Source organism: Pyrus communis, chromosome 3 (assembly GCF_041283825.1).
Source record: "Pyrus communis isolate YQ-2024b chromosome 3, ASM4128382v1, whole genome shotgun sequence".
In the NCBI taxonomy this organism is placed as follows: Eukaryota; Viridiplantae; Streptophyta; class Magnoliopsida; order Rosales; family Rosaceae; genus Pyrus; species Pyrus communis.
Window position 1 is genome coordinate 24,507,021 of NC_142567.1, and position 23,401 is coordinate 24,530,421.

The 23,401-nt window shown below is 35.6% G+C and overlaps 1 long non-coding RNA gene across 3 annotated transcripts; it reads left to right on the forward strand.

The window, feature by feature from the left end:
• Positions 1-15,396: 15,396 nt before the first annotated feature.
• Positions 15,397-20,033, forward strand: LOC137714865 (uncharacterized). 3 transcript variants are annotated; one of them, XR_015960932.1, is made up of 5 exons: positions 15,397-15,672; positions 15,946-16,078; positions 16,174-16,343; positions 18,795-19,060; positions 19,223-20,033. It is a non-coding gene; the product is annotated as an uncharacterized LOC137714865 (long non-coding RNA). The 3 variants fall into 3 exon arrangements; XR_015960933.1 differs by lacking the exons at positions 18,795-19,060; positions 19,223-20,033 and adding an exon at positions 16,846-16,996; XR_015960931.1 differs by lacking the exons at positions 18,795-19,060; positions 19,223-20,033 and having other exon boundaries at positions 16,174-16,547.
• Positions 20,034-23,401: the final 3,368 nt, after the last annotated feature.

Sequence of the window (23,401 nt, forward strand, 5' to 3'; positions counted from 1 at the left end):
TACTTCACATTCGGAAAGTGAATAAAATATAGATCCCTGCGAAAGCGGATTGTACTTACTTCCTCATATGAACTACCAAAGAAATTGGAAAATACTAAAGATTGTCTTTACATTCCAATTTTAAGGAACTTAAATCCGTCACTATAGTAGAGATGGATAAATGTTTTGTTTGACAAAACATTGTTCTTTATTAATCAATAATTAGATTATTGTAATTTAATTGGTTGTCTCTATAGTAGAGATGATGTGGTAGTTTAACTGTTTAGAATACGATGATGCTTAAAACCCAAAAGGTTGCAAGGTAGTGACTAATCCCAACTGAGTTGTGATACCTCTAAAACATAAGTTACGAGTTGGTCATAGATGGATGCTTTGGATCGTTAGATCCGGATCCAATACCTTCTTGTTAAAATTGTATAGAGGCGAAATGTTTGAATCTTTATTCTTTTGGAAAGAAGAAAGAATCACAAAGTTGTTGAGGTTAATTCACTTAGATATTAGTGGCACTTGTCCACAACATAATACTACTCATGCTGTATGACATTCACCGAAGATCACTCTCGGTTGGACTATAGTTTATTTTGAATAAACACAAGTCCGAATACTTTGCAAAAGGTTTCAAAGAATTCAAGAAATGTAAGTAGATGAGTAAGACATCTAAAGTATTTACCTCCTTAGATTTGATCCAAGGAAAGATAACACTTTAGATGAGTTTCCTTGAAAGATATCAAGGAAAATAGCATCATAAGATAATGAATTTCTCCATTAGGAGAAGAACGAACTTGAATAAAATTTAGTTCGTTGGATGTTATCTATTACCCATATATAGGATATATATATACTTCTAAAACAATATGATTGTCAATTAGAAGATCTTCCAAAATTTTCATAACTCCATAAGATGTAGTTGGAAAGAAAGACAAATCTTAAACATGTTAAGATTTGGGGTTGTGTGCTAATAAGCAATATTTGTTTGATATGATCAACAAATATAACAACCTAGTTCCTACACCACAAGCTCCAAGGTAGTCGAGAAGGATTTATAAATCGTCTCAGTTGAATGGTTTGAACTTTATGACTATGTCATAGAGTTACACCTCTTAATTCGAAAGAAATAAGAATGAAAATCCTTATGACTACACTTAGTGGGAGCTATAAGCATCTTATCAGAAAAAGGATCAAATCGTTTGATTTCTCATAAAGATGTAAATGAATCTTTTGTTTACTAGGTTTACAAAAGATTAGTGGGAGTTAATCATATTCCTAAATTTGAATATATATACATGATATATATTAATTTTGAAAATGAAAGGAATTCTTCATCGTTAAAGTTATGACTTTAAACATTCTATAATGATAGAATGTATATGGGAGATATAGTCTATGGGATGGAAATCTATAATGATATATTTCAAGATATAATTGGATTATATCAATCCCTAAAATAGACAAGAGATGCTAGGAAGTTTCTCATATGATGATAAACTTCAATTAGAATGACAATTCTAGTGAGACTAGGAAGTTGTTCTTCTCAAAGGGAATGTACCCTTTGACTCCCAAAGAAATAATGCGTAAATAGAATCCTTTATGCATACGCAGAAAGGTGATTTATGTATTTCATATTGTATGAAAACATTGATATAAGTTGTACCTAGAACGGTACAAGATGATATCAATGCGCCAGGATCAGAACCATGGCAACTGTCAAGTGAATCCTTAGGTATTTAAGAAATACTAAGGATGGATTCCTCAAGAATGAGGAAGAATTAGAGTAACGTAATGGAAGCGTAAATGTATTAGATTATGAATCTAATCCATCATAGAATATCTCTTCATTATGAATGAAGTGATAATGAGATATCTCTTTATTATGACTAAAGAGATATTTGGGTGGAAACGTTAAAAGTAATGACTTTAATGTGTTCCATCATGTATGCAAAATATATTGCCATATAGAAGCTTACAACATTGTTGTTTGGATGGGAAAGTTCATTTATGAACTTTCCATTCGGTTCCAACCAGAAAGTGTATGACACTAATGGGGCGATAGCTCAAGCCAGGGAATCAAGGTCTCATCAAGGTCCGAACTCAAATGAGAGACTGAACCACATGATTGAGAATCATGTATAATGGTGATGTCGTTATTCTCAAGGTTGCTTCTATGGATAACATATAGATATCCATTGTTTAGGCCTACTACTCAGCCATTTATGAAATGAATTACAGAAGAGGTATCATCACTGATGACTAAGCTGATTGGCTCTAGTGCAAGTGGGAGATTGTTGGAAATGTGCCCTAAAACCAATCATATGATGATACTTTACGGACATTTCACAATGTTAAACTAATCTAGTTTAATATTAAGGGCAAACATTATTGTTTGAGCCGTCTCATATAAATGTTATATGCTTAAACGATAAGTCCAAGGAATATGTGATTGGGAGAATGCGATCTAAAGAAGTTAGATTCATGAGACCATTCTTTCGTAGACACATCCTAAACGTTCCTGATCATAGGATTGTCAATTGGGCATTGACAGTCCGTTAAGATCAGGTGGTGCTATGTCTTCTCTCAGGGAGAGTGACTAGTCTCGAGTCATTGGTGTGTGTGACATCAAGACAAGCATGTAGGTGCTCAATAGAGAATGAGTTCACTGAACACGATCAACGAAGAGTTCTCGTATTCATGTAACATGAGAACTCATGGTTGGGATAATGCAAATTAGTTTTTTGACCTGAGGCACACAGTTGTCTTGTGGTTAGGTCCTTAATCTTTGATTATGTCAAAGTCACTCCATCAGGAGGGTGTCCACGGCATCGTTGGGGTTAAGCCACTTAGCCATGGAGGCAAGTGAATGCGCAACAAGGGATCTCTAACCTTCAAACTGTTTGAGGGAGAATACTCTATGATATGATTTAGAATCTCTGGCCAGAGTATGAATGAGATGTTGGAATGCGTTCCAGATCACATTCAAGGTAATCATATAAGCACAAGATTCACATTGGATAGTAGACATGAATAAACTATCAAACCAAACAATGTGGTCAAGAGTATTGTATTAGAGAAAGACCGTATTGCATTTGTAATCCTAAAACTGAATAGGTTCTCCACCTCTTTTGATTAGCTTGGGTAACCATGACATGCTGCTAGGCGTCAACCATGGTTTGTGGAAGTCCTAAAAGTGTATTATCACTAACGGGAGAATTGAAAGTAAGTTTCAATTCACAATCGATTTGAAAGAGTTTGAATCGCCCACTGCCTCGTTAAAAGGAACCTAATGGATCGTACACCGTGTAAGGTAGAGATTGAAGATTCAACGGAGATGAGTAAGAATAATTAAATGGTTTAATTATTTATGGCAAGGATTAATTAATATGATTATTAATCAAACGAATAAGTTCGTTAAAAGACCTCGGGATAGTTTTGGACCTTAAGGCCCAATGGGCTTCGAACGTCAAGTCCATTGACTTAAGTTGTATGACAACTTAATGAATAATGATTCACAAAGGCCCAAATAGCCCAATAAATCCCATATGGCCGGCCATTTAGAGGAGGGTAGTGAACTTGGCTTAATTGCAAGTTTGCCACTCCATTGTGAGGTGGTATAAAGACATCTTTATAGCCATTTCATCCTTAGGGTTTTCTTAGGAGTAAAGATGAGAACAAAAACCTCCCTTTGCTCTCAAAGAGGCCGGCCACCCTAGAGGAAAACATCTAGCAATCTTACTTCCTCTAGGTCACTCATTTCTTCTACAATATGCCTTGGTGTGGAGACTTAGAGGTTCTCAATTTTGGGAACTTGGAGAAACCTTTTCATCCATCCAAATCCATGGATCTAAGATGCAAGGAATGAAGGCCCTCTCTTTGGGTGATTAGCCTTTGCTTATGCAAAGAGGAATCTACAAAGGTATTGATTTCTCAACTCACTTCGTTTTGAGTTGAGTCTTGGTTCACCTATCTACTAGGCTTTGAAGTTCATGGGTTAAGTTTTGTTTTTAAGTGCATATAAACATGATTCCGCCTTTTAATTGTTAATTGCATGTTGTTGATGTTGCTCAAATGAACTTGTTTTTCACAAATTTTCCTTCAGAAGAATGATCCAGCAGTAACTGACCCCACTTAGGACCCCCTTGTTCTACAACTCCTTGAGGAAGTAAACAAGTTGAAGGCCAAACGTCAGGTTGAAATACCTGACTGGAACCAACCTAGGCCTGGCCCTCTTACAAAGAGGATCCTCGACACCCCCTCCAAGCAAAGACAAAGCAGAAGCTTGGCTTACAACTCTACACTGGAAGGGAGGACCCGGTTGAACACCTTAACCTCTTTGAGTCCACCATGGCATACCAGATGCACACCGACGAAAAACGATGTCTTCTCTTCCCCTCTACCTTCTCTAGCAGAGCTCTGAATTAGTATTGCCGTCTTCCACCTAAGACAGTGGACTCATTTAAGGAACTGAGGAAACTATTTGTCTCTCAACACATCTTCCAGAAAGATCGCTTACATTCCGCAGAGACATTATTCGCCAGAAGCCGAACGAGTCACTACGAAAGTATGCCGGCTGTTTCAGCCATGAGTATTCTTACTGCGCTGAGGCAGATGACAAGACCGCCCTCAAAGCCTTCACGGTAAGCCTACGTGATTGTTTCTTCAAGTACATGATCAATACCAATACTTGGAAGACTTACTCTGGGGTAATGGCATATCCTTACAACCACGTCTCCACCGAAGCAAGGACATACCAAGGGAACCCCCATATGGTTAACCCCTATCAACAAGTGGGAAGTGGAAGTCAAGTTTTACCAAGTGAGGAGATCTTGGCCATTCAGACACCCATTGCATCATCTCCTGCCTCATTTAGCTACTCGCTAAGTCATCAAACGTATTTGTCTCTTAGTAAGAGGAAGAATTTTTACTCTCAGCAAGCCTATTACAATAAGAGGGATAAAAGTTCGTATCAAGACAACCAGGGGTGAACGTACCGTTGACTATTATGACTATGGGGCCAAGCATCACTTTTTCAAAGTGGAAGACTGGGTACTGAAGGAAATGCTATTATAAGAAGGCATACACATTACAAATGTTTTGACTCTCAACGACTTGAGATCTTTTGTCACACAAGCCATTCGGCAAATATTTAAAGAATGGGGAATTCAGACAACTTCTTTTGAGTTTTTTGCATTCCTAGCACTAGAACACTTGGTATACGCTGACCTACCCTTATACTCCAACTCAGAGCTTCAACATGCGTACTTTGACACAAAGTATGTGATACTAAGTGTTACAACTAACATGGTTCACATATTGAAAGCATGGATCCCTTCATGCATAGCAAAACATTCATAAGCATCACTCATGTCAATCAACATAAACATCATACATTCCAACACATTCATACATAAACATCATACATTCAACACATCCATACATAAGCCAACTGTGCTTCGAAAGGGTTCAACATATTTTGTGTCATTCGACACTTGCTACAATGTGCCTCGACACCTCGTCCTTATTCTCACCAACCAAGTGATGAAATGTGAAGAAAGAACTCATCTTCATGCCACCAATGAGGTGATTAAATGTACAACCTGTACTCTCCTTCATGCCACCAACCAGGTGATAAAATGTACAACATGTACTCTAATATCATTTGGCAACTTGCCACTCATACCACCAACCAAGTGAAGAAGGAACTTATTTTCATGCCACCAAACAGGTGATGAAGTGTACAACTCTTACTCCCCTTCATGCCACCAACCAAGTGATGAAATGTACAACCCGTACTCTAATATCATTTGGCAACTTGCCACTCATGCCACCAACCAAGTGAAGAAGGAACTCATCTTCGTGCTACTAATCAGGTGATGAAATGTACAACCCGTACTCTAACATCATTTGGTAACTTGCCACTCATGCCACCAACCAAGTGAAGAAGGAACTCATCTTCGTGCCACCAACCAGGTGATGAAAGGTGATAAAGGAACTCACATTCGTACCACTAACCAAGTGATGAAAGCAACTCACCATTCATTCCACCAACCAGAAGACGAGTGGTACAACTTGTACATGTGAACTCCTAGCATTCATAAATAATCAAAAACCCTCAAGCTTTACAACTCAACTAGGGGAGCACTTATGCCTAACAAGAGTTATAGTCACCAACAAAGTCTTCTTGCAAGCCAACAACGGCTTCAGTGCATGGTATACGAAGATCAAGCTCTTCAACCCTCTTACATCTGCTTCAGACATTTCTCCTCTGTAACAATGCAAACACTATAGCTCGTAGAAAGCTTCACACACTCTTGATCAAGATTGTTCGAAGCAAATGCAATCTATATGGTTCATCCAAATCTTCGACTACTACAAGGTGTGACTTGCATCACAATCTCTTGCGCAACAGTGCGGAAGCAAAATTTGTATATGTTGTCTCTCTTCCACAAAATTTGTATATGTTGTCCCTCCCACATTTTCAAATTTCTAATTCCTCCCCCCCCCCCCCCCCACAAAAAAAAAAAAAAAAAAATTGGGAAATTCAACAGCTTCAACAAGTGAATGGCAACTACAATTCTCAAAAGCTTCACACACTCTTTATCAAGATACTGTGAAGCAAAATCAATTTATGGTGCCCAACAAAGCTTCAACACCAAAACTTCACCTACAAAGGTTCAACTCTTAACTACAAAGCTTTAACACAAAAGCTTTAACACCAAAACTTCACCTACAAAGCTTCAACTACAAAGCTTCAACACAAAAGCTTCACACACTCTTGATCAAGATAGTTTGAAGTAAAATCAATTTATGGTGCCCAACAAAGTTTCAACACAAAAGCTTCACCTACAAAGTTTCAACATCAAACAAAGCTTCAACAACAAAGCTTCAACATCAAACAAAGCTTCATCAATGAAGAGCAACTACAATTCTCAAAAGCTTCACACGCTCTTGATCAAGATATTGTGAAGCAAAAGCAATTTATGGTGCCCAACAAAGTTTCAACCCAAAAGCTTCACCTACAAAACTTCACCTACAAAACTTCAATACAAAAGTTTCACCTACAAAGGTTCAACTCTCAACTACATACAAAAGCTTTACCTACAAAACTTCAACACAAAAGTTTCACCTACAAAATTTCAACATCAAACAAAGCTTCATCAATGGAGAGCAACTACAATTCTCAAAAGCTTCACACACTCTTGATCAAGATAGTGTGAAGCAAAATCAATTCATGGTGCCCAACAAAGCTTCAACCTCAAAGCTTCACCTACAAAACTTCAACACAAAAGCTTCATCAAACAAAGCTTCATCAATGGAAAGCAACTACAATTCTCAAAAGCTTCACACATTTTTTATCAAGATAGTGTGAAGTAAAATCAATTTATGGTGCCCAACAAAGCTTCAACACAAAAGCTTCACCTAAAAAGTTTCAATATCAAACAAAGCTTCAACAACAAAGCTTCAACATCAAACAAAGCTTCATCAATGGAGAGCAACTACAATTCTCAAAGGCTTCACACACTCTTGATCAAGATAGTGTGAAGCAAAATCAATTTATGGTGCCCAACAAAGCTTCACCCCAAAAGCTTCACCTACAAAGCTTCAATACAAAAGCTTCACCTTTAATATAAAAGTTTCACCTACAAAGCTTCAACTCTCAACTACACACAAAAGCTTCACCTACAAAGCTTCAACACAAAAGCTTCACCTACAAAGTTTCAACATAAGAACTTTACCTACAAAGTTTTCAACACAAAAGCTTCACGTACAAAGTTTCAACACAAGAGCTTCACCTACAAAGTTTCAATACAAAAGCTTCACTTACAAAGCTTCAATACAAAAGTTTCACCTACAAAGCTTCAATACAAAATCTTCAACACCAAAACTTCACCTACAAAACTTCAACATCAAAACTTCACCCAAAAAAAAGAAAAACATTTTCGAAAATTCAAAAAATCGAAAATTCAAAAAAAAAAAATTAAAGAAAGAATGAAAGAAATGAGCCTAAGCCTCCCTTTCTTTGGGCCTAACAACTTTAATACCAAATATATATGAAGGAGGAGTTTTGGGCAACCACTTAGAAAGGAAAATGGTGAAGTTTTGTTTGGAAAATTGCCTACTAGCAAGACACCTCCCTCGACCGGAGACTTGGGGGACTCCTACCATATACCACTACACCTTGGTACTCAGAAATTTTGCGACTACTCAGTGCCTTGGATTTTTCAAGTCCCCAACCGAGAAGTTTTCCTCACTCAAGAAATTAAGGGAGCACTACTTCAACCTACAGGGTCCACCCACGAAATTTCAACATGCAAACTTCAACAAAATAAAAAATCCAAGCTTGGCATCATTGTTCTAATTGAAGAGATCGAGAAGACTCAACAACCTTTTGCTAACACCGTTGTCGAAGAACAAAGCTTCGCCATACCACATCTACTACTTTGTCAAACAGCAAAAGTATCCCATATCATCAGGATCGAACATACTTCAGGTTTGACGGACTTGTTTTGACCCTTAAATTCTGGAGTCGGCTCACTCCTTTGGAGGAAACCAGAAAACCCTCCAGTCCAGTTCAAGAATACACCTGTGGAAAGTCAAGTACAACAAAGCACGTGCCAATTCGTCCGTCTTCTCCAAAAACAAGAGTACCTCATATCATCTCTTCTCCCTATTTCTTTCCTTGTTGCTGAATGAGAGACAGGGAGAATGAGTACAATCAGCCGAAACCCAAGATCAACCTACCGATCTGAGACTGATTGCTTCGAACCCTGATTGTTTACCTTGTCTGTCACCTCCTTCGGCAAATCTCCTCGCTTAGAGACTTGGAGGACTCCTACTATATGGTTTGTATCGCACTTGACCAAACCCGAAACTACAAGTAAGCTTCAAATGAAAATGATACACTACCTTGTGCGTCAACGCCAACTAAAGATACCACTCCTGGATGAAGGAAAAGTACTTCCAAGAGAAGATGCCATATCTATTTACAGGACAAAGAAGGCAAGTGAAGGCGACACCACACACTCGGTACTTAGAAGTTTCGTGATTACTCAATGGCTTGAATCTTGCAAGTCCCCAACCAAGGAGCTTCCTTCACTCGGGAACTTAGGGGAGCATTGTTTGTACCATACTTGGCCAATCCCGAAACTACTAAGCACCGGTCAACAACATACCGTCAAGGATCCACAAGACTTTTCTTCCAACCAGGAGGCCAATCACAACACGACACATGTTGGTATCAGAGGCCAATCACAGCACAACACGTGTCGATATCAAAGGCCAATCACAACACGACACAAATCAATGTCAGAACAAAGCTAGAAACTCTCTTCTATAAAAGGGGATCATTCTCCCACAATACTCCCTAATGTCATTTATACTAAACTATTCACTAGAACTCACTAAAAGAGAGCTTGAACCTATGTATTTGTGTAAACCCTTCACAACTAATGAGAATTCCTCTACTCCGTGGACGTAACCAATCTGGGTGAACCACATACATCTTGTGTTATTTGCTTCCATGTCTCTATTCATTTACATACTTATCCACACTAATGACCAGAGCAACCTAGCGAAAGTCACAAACTTGACACTTTCTGTTGTACCAAAGTCCCCGCCGATTTTGTGCATCAACATATGGAATATCTTGTATTTGATGCTTGTACAAAATTGTTGTGTTTTTTGTGGTAGTATTTTCTCATAAGTTTTATATGTTAACTGAGAATAACACACTGTCTTGGTTCATTTTTCTGTTTGTAACAGAAGCTATAAGCTTCTGTGAAGGAAATGCTGGCTAGTTTCACTTCAGTGGTGTGTTGATCCTTCTATCGCACTTACTTCAGTGGTTTGTAACTGAAGCTTTGTCTTCGTTTTGTTGTTTGTCTTGTTAGGCATTCAAATCTTTTTCCTTGCTTTTTTAGTTATTTTATTCATTGCATTTATCAGATTTTTAGTGGGGTTGTCTTGGTTTTGTTGGTTAAATTTCTCTTATTGGTTGTTTGGACTTAATGTTTGCAATATTAATGCATCTGGCCTTTATGATTGCAGGAAATATTTGTTTTGTTGATGCTCCCTGTGTTTGTTGGTGTTTAAGGAGAAAGCAAAGCAGAGGGAAGAGTTTGCAAAGCAGCAGCATGCATATATTTTGGCTATCTGGACAAACTCTTTCTTACTGAAACCAACTTGCATTTATATATTTTATGAACTTGGATATGTGGTTGGATTAATCTATATAACATAATGACTGTAGTTGTATTTTGTGAACCTTCTTTTATGTTATTGGAAAATATTTTGAATATGAAGATTTGTCAAATTTTTTTCCCTTGTCCTATCTGGTTCAATATCAAACACATTATAAATAATACGGTCATTAGTCCGATACTGCACCAAATGCCCAACTAATTTAGTCAGTACTATCTGGTGGCTATTTATCCTATCCGACAGAAATAGTCAGTACAGTCCGAGCTGCCAAACTAGGCCTTAATCCCAAAACTTAACGTTTTATCTAATATTGGAGGTAGGCATCGTTTTGGAACAGAAGATTTGAAGCCGTAGCGTAGTAGAAGACCATTAATTCTTGACAAAATGTAGTTCTTTTCTTAGGTAGTCAGCTTAACAATTTGGAGTCTCCTTATTCATTTTTGTCAATGGATTAAGAATCAGAGTTTGTAATCAGTTTCTTTTTCCTCATCCTTTGATTTGTTATTAACATTTCATTCATCCAGGATTCTAACTTCTTTAAAAACAAAAAAATCTTGTAGGCAGAAAGAGACCCTACTCCTCTCCACCGTGCTGCAAAGCTGTTAATCAATTCTCAGATGGAGGATGGTGGATTCCCTCAGCAGGTTGCGTACCGCTTTCTACACCTAGTTTTCAGAAGAAAGTTAAATAAATAAAAAAATACACTAATATTGAATAGTGATGCTTAATATAGCTTCCATTAATTTTTTCAGAAAATGGCTTCCTTTGTATGCAATCGGAAATTAATGGGAGAAGAAGAACAATATCATCCCTACAGAACACATAATTAACCTTTTATTTAACTTCGATTTTCATGTTCGCAGGAAATGACAGGTACTTTCTTTAAGGGTGGCATGTTACACTATGCAGCATATTGCAATACTTTCCCCTTGATGGCGCTTGCAGAATACTGCATGCATGCTCCGCTGCAGTCCAAAGGCGTTTAGTACAACCCAAGATCAATAAATCATGATTCATGACTGATATAACGAAGCAAATAAACTTGTAAGAACAGTCTGCATGATGCTTGAGTGTGTAACAGTTTGATAAGGGTAATTCTATTTAATAAGCTTGTGCATTAAACATTGGATGATTTGAGCTGGGTAGCTACCTTAATTTGTGATTTCGTGTTGTTGGATTATTGTTTGTCTCAACGACGTTTGGCTTTGTGTTCCCCTTGTCTATATTTTGTTTTTATTTTAATAAGATAGGGGATGATCGCTGGCCCATCCTTTAGGGAAAAAAGAAAAAAAACCTCCTCAAGGAATTGCGTCCTTTGCTTGCTGAGTTTTAGGGCTGTTCAAGTTGAAATTCGTCCGATTTCTGAGTTTTTTATAAGTTTCTGATTTATTAAGACTAGAAATAAAAATAATATCACGATAGTTTGGTTGAGAAATTTTGAAATAGTAGAGTTTGATACAAGATCTTTAGAAAATATTATTCTGCATAATGAAGAACTATTTCTCATTGCTCAAACAATTTTGAACTAGCCGAGAAAGAAACAAGGCTCCGCATAAGTAATTCTTTTGGTATTCTTTATAAGGAAAATTAATGAAAAAAGTTTGAAAACTTTGAGTTTTAACAATAAAGACAAAATAAAGGATAAAGTGAATAGTATCAAGGTTGACTTTTTAGTGTAAAAATATGATTTTTCGTTAAAATGAACAGTACGATGAGCTTTTCATTAAAGTTCCATTCTTTATATGGTTTCTATTTCCTTGATGTTGAAGTACCATAACGTTTTAATTATGGGTAGTATTATTCACACTCTCAATTTTTAATCATCGGATCGAATGAGTTGAAGAAAATCAATGGTAAACACTTAACGAAGGTGTGTGAGAGGTAAAAAAAAATGTGTGTTAATAGCACTCTCCCTAATTAGGTTTTTTTTATCACAAATTGTTGGTCCTAGAAATTGACCTACACCTTCAAGATGATCCTTAAAATTGAAAATCGATCAATGTACTCCATAAAAATAGGTATCAGTCAGAAATTTTGACCGAATTGTAACGGAATGACCATATTGATTTGTGACACCTATTTTCAAAAACTACATTTATCGATTATCAATTTCAGGGTTCATTTAATAGTGTTAGTCAATTTCAAAGATCATTTATAATAAAAACTTGTTTTAATTAATTAGCTTTATAGTTCTATTTATGTCGGTCACTTTTTAACTACTTGAAGCCACCAGTCCCTGTCCAGACACGATTGATCCAAAGATCAATTCCTATCCTTATTTGAGAATTAATTTGTTAAATTTTGATTTGGATAGTATCTTAATTATGATTAGGGAACTGCTTCTGCTTTTGTCTTTATCCATTTAGAATTGTAATGGTTATACTTCGCTGTGTACAAGTGAAGAAACTGGTGCTATTGCCCTTTGAGAATTGTAATGATCATCCTCTTGTACATTTATTATAAATTTGGGTACTGTCGATAAATATTTCAAGATATATTTCTCTCTCTTTTTCTCACTCACTACGCATGATGACTGAGTACGTGATGAGGAAGAAATTAGGAAAAGATATTCTCCGAATAAGAAATATATTTTTTTTCCCTGTAAAAATCATGGTTTTATTTTTTTTTCGACCTACCAGAAAATTTGGGGATTACAGATGGAGCCGATGTTTTCCAAGACAAGACACATCTATATATATTTAGATCAGGTTCTCTAAGAAAAGGAATCTTCATTTTTTTTTAAATGATGATTAGTTGTGGGTTCACATCACATCGAACTTCAAACCATTTATTTTTCAAGTTACACCTTATAAATCATCATTACAAAATATTAACTATCGGAAATATTTGAGTCATCTAATTGAGTTCAAAGAAATTGACAAATATTATGTTCGAAAAAATATTAAAATTTTATCGTGTCAATTAAATGGACAAATTGTTTCGGATTGATTTGAATTTTTATATAGATAATATATGAATCGACACTTACAAGAATAGATGGTTAAAATTATTGAAATTCGATATAAAATGAGTCTGACAACTAATTCCATTTTTTAAGAAATGGAAATCCTTTCTAAACAAGGCATGTATTGAGATAACGATGACCTTCACTTTAACATAATCGGATCCCCTCCTGACCCAAATAAACAGAACCTAAGAATCAAAAGATCCGGATAGTTAAAATTTGATTCAACGGTTACAATTATTATAATTTGTAGAGGGTCCTTGTTTGTAACCGTTTGATCAAATTTCAACGGTCTGAATTATTTGCTCAAGAAGCTTATTTTATTTGGGTCTAGAGGGATCCGGTTCCACTTTAACAATAATAGTTAACCAGAATGTTTAGGTACGTAGAATTGGGTCAAATGGACTTGTCTTATGGAAGAAAATTCGTCAGTGTATACTGTATACCATGACAAAAGTTTTTAAAAACAAAAGAAAGTCAAAGGTGCAAACATGTGATGTTTACTTTTGAGTACCTAAATTGTCAACAGGATCCTCTTTGTTTAGTAGTTATCATAGCATTTTAGATCTCAACTGTTCTATGACTGGTGTCTCACATGGTAACAGCATCAATAGACGTATGGTACTGAGATGATTTTATAAAAAATAGGTATAAAAAATTTGAACTAAAAAATATGTTTGGTAAACATTTAAAAACAGCTTATTTTTATAATTTTGGATGAAAAAAAACTGAAAATGTGAAGCAACAAAAATGAGCTTTAAAAAAAAAAGCTGAAAATGTTAAGCAACATAAGTATTGGATTATATGTTGAATGTTGGATTATGATTTCTTGTTAAACGTTAGATTATGATTTCTTGTTAAACGTTGGATTATATGTTTAAGATAAAGTTTATAAATAATTTTCTTTTAAAAATAAAGTATATTTAGTAATTTACTTTTATTTGTTAAGAAAATTAAATTAATGGCATATCTAGTATTATATCATTTTTATCATTTCACACAGTCACAGCTGTTTCACATAAAAGTTTACCAAACACTATAATATTACTTTTTTTTTTCTTTTTTCCAAAAACACTTTTACAAAAAATTTTACCAAACACTATGCTGCTCTATTTCACAAGTGCTTATTCTCACAACATATCAGAAGCAGTTTTTTTTTAAAGCACAACAATATCAAACTAGCGCTATGTGCTACATCGATAAGCTAGGGTAACAATTGGTGACTATTATTAATGTGTTTTTCACAAATTACAGTTCGCTGTTGCTCATTCATTAACCGAAGTTGAATATACATCAATCGTTCGTCCACGTAAGCATGTGTAAACAACGTATTGGCTTAGACAATTACTCTGTGATAGTGTTTATCTTGATAAGCTTCCATTGCTTTGGAGTGACAACATTTATACATTTGCTCTTGTTTCCAACCATATTTTTCACAAAAGAACGAAACACAGTGAACTGTATATCCATTTCAGTAGAGAACTAATTCAAATAAAAAGAGGATTTGGTTATCCATCATGTTGCCAGTTCAAATAAAATTTATATATACTAAAACCCAAACTCAAATGTTACTGTTCATTAACAGTAAAGTGACGAAGATACCCTCAAAATAAGAGTGATGATAAACCCACCTCATCTCACGGTCTTATTTCTTCACCCACCTTGTAATAAAAAATTTAATACCAAATTTATTCTCTTGTAAAATTAAATCTAAAACCAAAGAAAAGAAAAACCTATGCTCTCTAGGTTGACAGGTTTGTTCTTCCCTATCTTCTAGAACAACCCACCCCTGTAAATGTTCAAAAAATAAAGTCCCCAATACCTTTGGCCATTTTAATTTGATCTATTTGTTTTTGTTGTTAGTACCAGCAAATAGCCTTGAAAACTAGGATAAAGGCTTGTCTGTCCACAATCCACAATCCACGTACCGATTATTGTGGGAGGCGCAGATGAAGTGGAACACGGTGTTCTCGGGGCAGGTGGCATGCTGGAGGATGGAGAAGACGCCGAGAATTGTGTAAAATGTATTGTATAGATGTGATCCTCGTTGTGCATCTTAATCAATTGAATCGTGTCTTTGTAGATTTTGTTTTATTCAATAAAAATAAAAATAAAAAGAATTTCAATATACAGGTTATTCTAGGAATAATAGTTGGTGGGAAGATTACATTTCAAGTTTTTAACATTTTGTGGTTGGTAGGATTATAATGTGGACGGGGAAATAAGACATTAGGTGGGTCTAGTGGCATTCCAAAATAATTGTTTCATATCTCTTTATCTCGGCTTCTGTACAGTGAAAGTGCAGTCTTGCCCTTTCGATTCCTCCATCATCGGAGGATGTTTTGGCTCTAGTTATTCTGGATCTTTCGTTTGGTTTCGGCTATTCTCTCTCACGTATCTCCAATTCCTTTGTTTTTCGCCGTTCGTTTTTCTCCGCCTTGACTTCTGTTTTCTTCATCGTCTTGCGTCGTTGTTGAAAATATTGACCGTTTTCCTTAGTTGTTCTTCGATTAGTAGTAAGGGTTGTTAATTTCTCTGCTTTTTTGGTTTGATTCCAATAATTTTTTTCTTGCTACTGGAGGTTGTTAAGCTTCCTTGAAAATCTGCATCTTTGCATTTCTTATGTGCTTTGTGTTTGTGGTTCTATATGGTTTGATGACCTCTTCTGAGAGGCTAGAGGTTTCTTGAGCATTGCTTTTTTCAAACAAGTAGTAAAAAGTACCACAAATATTGCTTTTGAATGTTTTAATTTTTAAACACTAATTGAATTTGTTGGGGACTTTATGCAGGCATCTAATTGGAGGAGGATGCTCGAGTTCGTCTTCTGATTCTCACGAAGATAAAGAAAAGTTCCAGGAAAAATCTTGGTAGTTCTGGTGAGAATTTTACACCTATAGGCTCTCAGCTAAAAACCCAATGCTGGTAAGAATTCTGGTATTTCTGATGTAATATTATCATTGTTTTATGAGTACAAGAGGGTTTTCTAATGCAACTGTTTTTCTTTAACGAATGGTTAGGTGATTATCCATTTGTTCTCCAACCTGGAAATGGTCAGAAATCAGAATGGCGAAAAATGAGGGAGAAAGGTGCTTTGTTGCTGGAAAAACTACTGAACCAGTAGAACTTTCCTCGGTTCTTCAATTCAATTCGAATAATTTTTTTCACCCAGAAACGCTATCGTTTCCTGGTGAGTTTTATAGCTTTCTCAGTGTGGGTGTTTCAATTTCGTTTATGTGATTTTGGATTTGCAAATTTGTTTTCTGTTCAAATTTCCTTTTGTGATTTTGGAGGGTTTTGTTTATCGATTATCTCACTCAGCTCTCTTTCTCACTTTTCTGCTAGATGTCAATGTTTTCAAAAGGAGTAATGCTACTATTCATATGTTTTTGTACATATTTTTATACTATCGTAGCTAGTATTTAATGTAGACAATCATATTATTTGAATTAATCAGATGTTTAAATTGAATTCATTATTTAATAAACTAATAATTAATAAAAACTAATTACTTAAATGATAATTGTGGAATACTAAAAATTTTGCTCTTTCTATTTTTTAAATTTTGTAAAGTTTTCAAATGAACCTCAAATGTTATTTAAATTAATATATAACGAATAACATTATTCTTTCAAAAGTGGTCCAAAACTTATCACTTTTCTTATAGATGTCAATGTTTTCATAAGTGCCAGAAAGCAGAGTGTGACAGAAGGCACAGTGTGACGGCCGTGACAGCCTTCTTCCCAGCCGAAGGCTCTGTGTGTGTGTGAGCATACAAATGTAGACTTGTGTGAAATTGCCAAAAGTTGAAGTGAGGATAATTCTTTACCGTCTTAATCTTTATATTATTTCATGCTTTTTTATTTGAACGATCACAGTTAAATTATATCAACATCTTTATTGATTTTTTTATAAAGATAATAAGATAAAAAATAATTTGTGAGATGAAGAGATAGAAGGGGATAAGAATAGAAAGATAGAAAATCCTCTTAAGATGAAGATTTTTGTTCACCTTTCTTTTTATGTTTTTGCGTGTATTAATCTTTGTGTTTTACATTGCAGGCATCATTTTCCAATTATTGTTGCCTATTCAATTTATTTGATTCATAAACATTAGTGGACATTTATATTATTGGACTATCTGTCATAGGAAAATTGTTGTCCGGCAGAAACTACTTAAATAAACTCACATCTAATCTTTTTGGCATTCGTAAAAAAACCAATCTGCAATCTTTTTTCTATGTAAAAATCTTCTTAATGTTTTCAAAATAAATAATATTAATCTTTTATATTTTTCAGACAATCTTTCATATAATTTTTGATCCCGTAACAACGCATGGGTACCAATTTTTAGTAAATACTAAAGGGCTCCATTTTCCCTAGTTATTATGTTTGCGCAAACAAGCTCATGCTACAAAACCCTAACATGAGGTTGAGGGAGCTTTATCATTCAGCTTTTCTCTCTTCTCTCTCACTTCATATATTAATTTTTTGAGTTTACTTTATGGAGATTGCATATTCGATTGAACTGAATCAAATCTTACACTCAAATAAAACAAAATACTACTATAGGTGAGAGAAAAAAAAAAAGAAAAGTATGCCTACACAGTAGGATTAGTGACAACATAATCAATATATTGTTACCTTAAAAAGTTTACTTAGTCAATCTTCTATTTTTTTGTATTGCCAGTGTATAGTTAACCCAAATTTAAGATATAAAAATTACAAAATAGAATAATATATATATAATAAATATTATCTATTTTATATCTAATTGAGAGTTGCGACCGAGGGTCTAGGTGAGTTAGGCGGATCCGTAGGTAGATTTATGCGTCTTTTCTTAATTTTCAAACGCTAGCGCTTAGAGCAACTCCACCGTGGTGGATTGCTCGGGGGACAGGCTAGAGAAAAGGGCCCGAGGCCTTGTGGATTTGCTCCAGCGTGAAGGAGTCCGAGTGGAGGTGGAGGCCCGAGCTCAGGGCCTGTGAAGAATTGCCAGCCCGAGAGCCCAAGTGGATGTGACGCCAGCCTGGTGTCAGGCCCTTTTTTTATTTTTTTTTCATCAGGCGCGTGCACCCTACTCGCGTGTGGGGATGTGTCGCCCGACATAATTTCAGAAAAGTTAGCCCACTTTTCAGAACTTAAATGTTACCGTTGGAAGCCACATGGCTTCCTACAGTCCGTTCAATCTCAACGACTCTTTAATTTGGACCGTTCGATCTCAACGGTAAAAAAAATAATAAAAAATTTATTTAATATCAACCGTTCGATCTGAGATCGACGATTGATATTAATATGCTTTATAAATAAAAAAATAAAAGAAAAAATAGTTTTAAAATTAAAAAAAGTTATCGTTGTGACACATGGCACAATCTGGAGTGTTGGAATTCAAATTTTTTTTATATCCAATGGCAGAGATTAATTAGTTGAATAAAAATTTAAAAAAAATTATAAAAAATTCGAAAAAAAATCTGAATTTTTTTTTTTAAAATTGTTTTTACTTTTCTATAAATACCTTCTCATTATCATCTACCTTACACCACAATTTCATATTTTCTCAACTACTTTCAATCACATTCCTTTCTTTCTTTCTCTCAAAGTTTCAATCCATTTTTTTTCAACAAAATGACTACTGATGCAGGTACGAATTGGTCACTTCTTGAAGATGTTGCGTTGTGTACTAGCTGGGTTGAAGTTACTCATAGTTTGCTTACAGGTAATGAGATGCAGTTGCGAGAAATGTGGAGTCTTATTCATACCAATTATCTTGAGAAAATTGGTGGGAAAAGAACCAAAGAATCGATGTCCAGTCGTTGGAAATTACTTAGCCAATCGTTTAGTACGTGGAGAGACGCATTGGCACAAGCTAGTACTAATATTCAAAGTGGGGAAAATTACTTGGATCAGGTAACAATATATTATTTATTTGTTTGTACTATACCCAAATTTACATTATAATTATTTGTTTGTATTATTTATTTGTTACCTACTTAAATTATAATTATTTGTTTGTATTATTTATTTGTTACCTATTTTCATTATAATTATTTCTTCTCCCACATTGTGTAGAAACTTCAAGCACAAGCTTGGTACGGTGCCAAAACCAAAAGCAAAAATAAATCATTCAATCGGTGGGGAATGTTGGAATATTGTCAAAGATTGTCCTAAATTTAGAGTTGTGCCTATCGGTCCAGAAGTTTTCATGAACATCACCCCTCTACACTCTACACCCAATCATGGTTCGCATGTTCATGAAGATGATGCAGAAGAAGTGCCCGAAACGCCATTCCCTGAACAAGCGTCGGGTTCGACCCGTTATCCAATTAGGCCTCAAGGTAAGAAGGCTTCAAAGAGAAAAGGGAGTGTTTCCAAGAATGATTATGCAAAGTTCATGGAAGAACTTGCTCGCCAAGGTGAATTGACTTTGGCGAGGGAAATGGCGAAATATGATGCTGATAAGGCTAGAGATGACGCAAAAGCTGCAGCTATTGAGAGAGAATTTCATGCTAATGAGAGAGAAAGAGAGCTATTTAGGCAAGAAAGGGAACATGTTAGAGAAGAAAAATAGGCTCAACGATATTGTGAGATTATGAACACGCCTTTAGAAGGGAAGTCTCCAAATTCTAAATTTTTTTGGCAGTCAGAGAAAGCGGACGTGGTGCGAATGAGGCGTGCAAGAGAAGCGAGAGCAAGCCAAGATGGTCCTAGCGCCACAAGAGAAGATCATCCTAGCACCACAAATTGGTTAAGTGATGATGAATAGAGTAGTTTTTGTAATCGGAGCCCATAATTTTCCAATCACTTTGGATTGTAATTTATTATTTATTGAATATAGTACTTTATGTTTTTTTCCAATTTATTGAATGTTTATTCAAATGAATTTGGTAAGTTATTTATACTAAGAGAATATTTATTCAAATGACAAAAACACACCAAATAAAATTACATAAGCATACCGAATAATAAAAAACTCACTAAAGCTGAACTAAAAAAATTACATAAACATACCAAATAATAAAACACACCAAATAAAATTACATAAACATACCAAATAACAAAAAACACACTAAATGAACTTAATTATCTTCAGCTTGTTTCAATGCCCGTTGGTGCTCTATCAAGTCATTTTGCAGGGCATTGCGCATGTCTGGCATTTGAAATGCAGTATATCGTTGAATGACTCTTTCATTGTAACGTCCATCCCTTTGTAATGGTTCATGTTGCACGGGCTCATCGGTAGCATCATGAGCACAAAATATACGTGTTCTTGAATTGTTCATCGTGTCTGGCTCATATTCATCAACGACTTCATAATCATACTCATCTTCCACAATCATGTTGTGATGAATGATGCACGTCATCATGATAGATCAAAGCGACTCTACATCAAACAATCCTGGCAGCACCCCTGACGATCGCCCAGCGAGCTTGGAGGATACTGAAACAACGCTCCACATTCTTCTTGCACCCCTCTTGACAGCTTGCAAAGTGTTTTTCCTTTGCACTTTACGGACGTGGCACTGTTTTGACAAATGTTGACCACCTTGGGTAAATGCCGTCAGCTAGGTAGTATGGCCCGTTGTACATACGTCCGTTGACCTCATACGTGACTTTTAGTGCCTTTCCTTGCAGGACATCGTTGAACACTGGGGATTGGGCAAGGACGTTGAGGTCATTTTGAGCTCCCGGAACCCCGAAAAAGGCTTGCCAAATCCATGTATCAAAAGATGTCATCGCCTCCAAAATGATACTTTTTGCTCATTTTCTGTCCCCATAAGCACCTTGCCATGCATTTGGACAGTTTTTCCATGTCCGGTGCATACAATCAATGCTTCCAATCATCCCAGGAAAACCACGCATCTCGGCCTTCTTCAGAAGCCTTTGCAAGTCCATGTTTGTAGGTTTCCGGAGGTACTCTGCGGTGTAGATAGATTCGATTACTTCGCAAAACCTCATCAAGGACTCAAGAATGGTTGATTTCCCCATCCTCGTTATCTCATCCACTTGGTCTGTAAATGCTCCATATGCAAGCATCCGCAAGGCGGCAGTAATTTTTTGCTGAGGAAGGAAACCCATAGCACCAAAAACATCATTCTTTTGCACAAAGTAAGAATCATGGTTGCAAACAGCAATCACGATTTTGTTGAACAAATGTCGTTCCATTCTAAAATGATGTCTAAAGTACGTATCAGGGAATGCATTATTACGGACAAAATAATCGTCCAAGAGTTCCGTACCTCGTCGTTGCCTGCTTCTATCAAGGTTTCCGGAACGACTGGGCTTGCAGATCCAAGGCACAGCTTGGATGACTCGACGGGAATGTAAGGCTCTGCCTATTCTTGCTTCGTCATCTCTCCTTCTACGCTTTTCATCCTCATCCCTCTTATTTTTTGCCACCTGGAGATTGAACATTCCTTCTGATTGGTTAAACAATTCTTCCTCTTCTTGATCGAGTTCCCACATCATCCTTGAGGAAGAAGAATACATTGTAAGAAAGAAGCAAAAACTATGAATAATGATAGAGATTTTTGTGAAGAAGGAAACAGAAACTATGAATAATGATAGAGATCTTGAGAAAATTGGTGTGAGATTTGTGAGGATGGATGGTGGATTATATAGAGGATTCAGAAAGGATTAGGTTGTAGATAATGCCACATGGCATGTCGTCATTCGTTAAAAATCTGATGGAAATCTATCCTCAAAGATTGTAAACAGATTATGACACATGGCGCGACGTGATTAGTTAATAATCTTATCAGAAATCCATCACCAATAATTGTATTTTTGGATAATGACACGTGGCATGCCGACATTCGTTAAAAATCTGATGGAAATCTATCCTCAAAGATTGTAAACAGATTATGACACGTGGCGCGATGTGATTGGTTAATAATCTTATCAAAAATCCATCACCAATAATTGTATTTTCTGATAATGACACGTGGCGTAACGAGTACGATTAAAAATCTTATTGGAAATCCATCCCCAATAATTGTCTTTTCGAATTTTATGACAAGTGGTGCAATGAGAACAATTAAAAATCTTATCCGAAATTACAAATAAAATTATTTTGTATTATTTAATAATACTTCGGATAATGACACGTGGCGCAACGAGAACGATTAAAAATCTTATTCGAAATTACAATTAAAATTATTTTGTATTATTTAATAATACTTAAGTTAATGACAAATGGCGTAACGAGAACGATTAAAAATCTTATCCGAAATTACAATTAAAATTATTTTGTATTATTTTATAAATAAAACAAAAATATTAATATTTTATTGCCTATCCCCATGGCTATTGAAGTGTAACGGTGGAGATGCAAAAGACGATTACTGTTTATTAAGGGTAGTTACTATTCATCAAGTGGATTGAATAGTGAATAGTCTGAGGGGAGGGTTCCTACACTGGAGTTGCTCTTAGGTGGGGCTTAAGCGGCGTTAAGTGAGCATTTTTTAAACAGTGCATAAGAAAAAATATGGAGTTTTTAGAGAATTAATGGAGGATTTAGTGCAAAACCAAGTAAGGTGGCGTTCTAATATTCATACATATCCGACCGAAGTTAGAGGAATGAGGCTGGGTTGTTGTGGTTGTCGGTGGCTGACTTTGTCCAACTTTACTAAGCCCTTTCCTAAAAGAGTCATTGCCATAAAGATCGATGGATCTCCAGCCATTGGTGTAGCCAGGAATTATTTGTTGGGTAGGTTAAACTAAAATTATTACTACAAAATTAAGTGGTTAAATTTTTATTGTTACTTACATAAAGTTACACAATAATAAGCCTAAAAGCAATAATTTGAAGTAAGAAATTATATTAGATGTCTGGTGAGGATCATAAGGCTGCTCAGTTGATACTGGTGCGATATCATTAGATGCAAAAGGTATATCACTCTCTAATTTATCACCATCATCTCTTTTTCTAAAGAATGAATCAATAGTTCTTAACCTCTTCATTGAACAAACGTTGACCTAACAAATTGAAAAACAATAAACAAGTTTACATAATAAATTATATTTCTAAGAAATCTATCCAAAAAAAATATATAGTAAATTTGAATCTGAACTTTTCAAGTACAAACTCTTAAAATTCAACGCAAATAAACTCATCAAGAATTAAGAATAACGTAGTCAAAAACGTACCTATTGACGAGAAAAATCAATAAACTTTCATAATTGTACACGAATGTCACCAAAGCTTTCTAAAAAGTGAAAAAAATCGGCTACTGTTATAGTCTTCAAAAG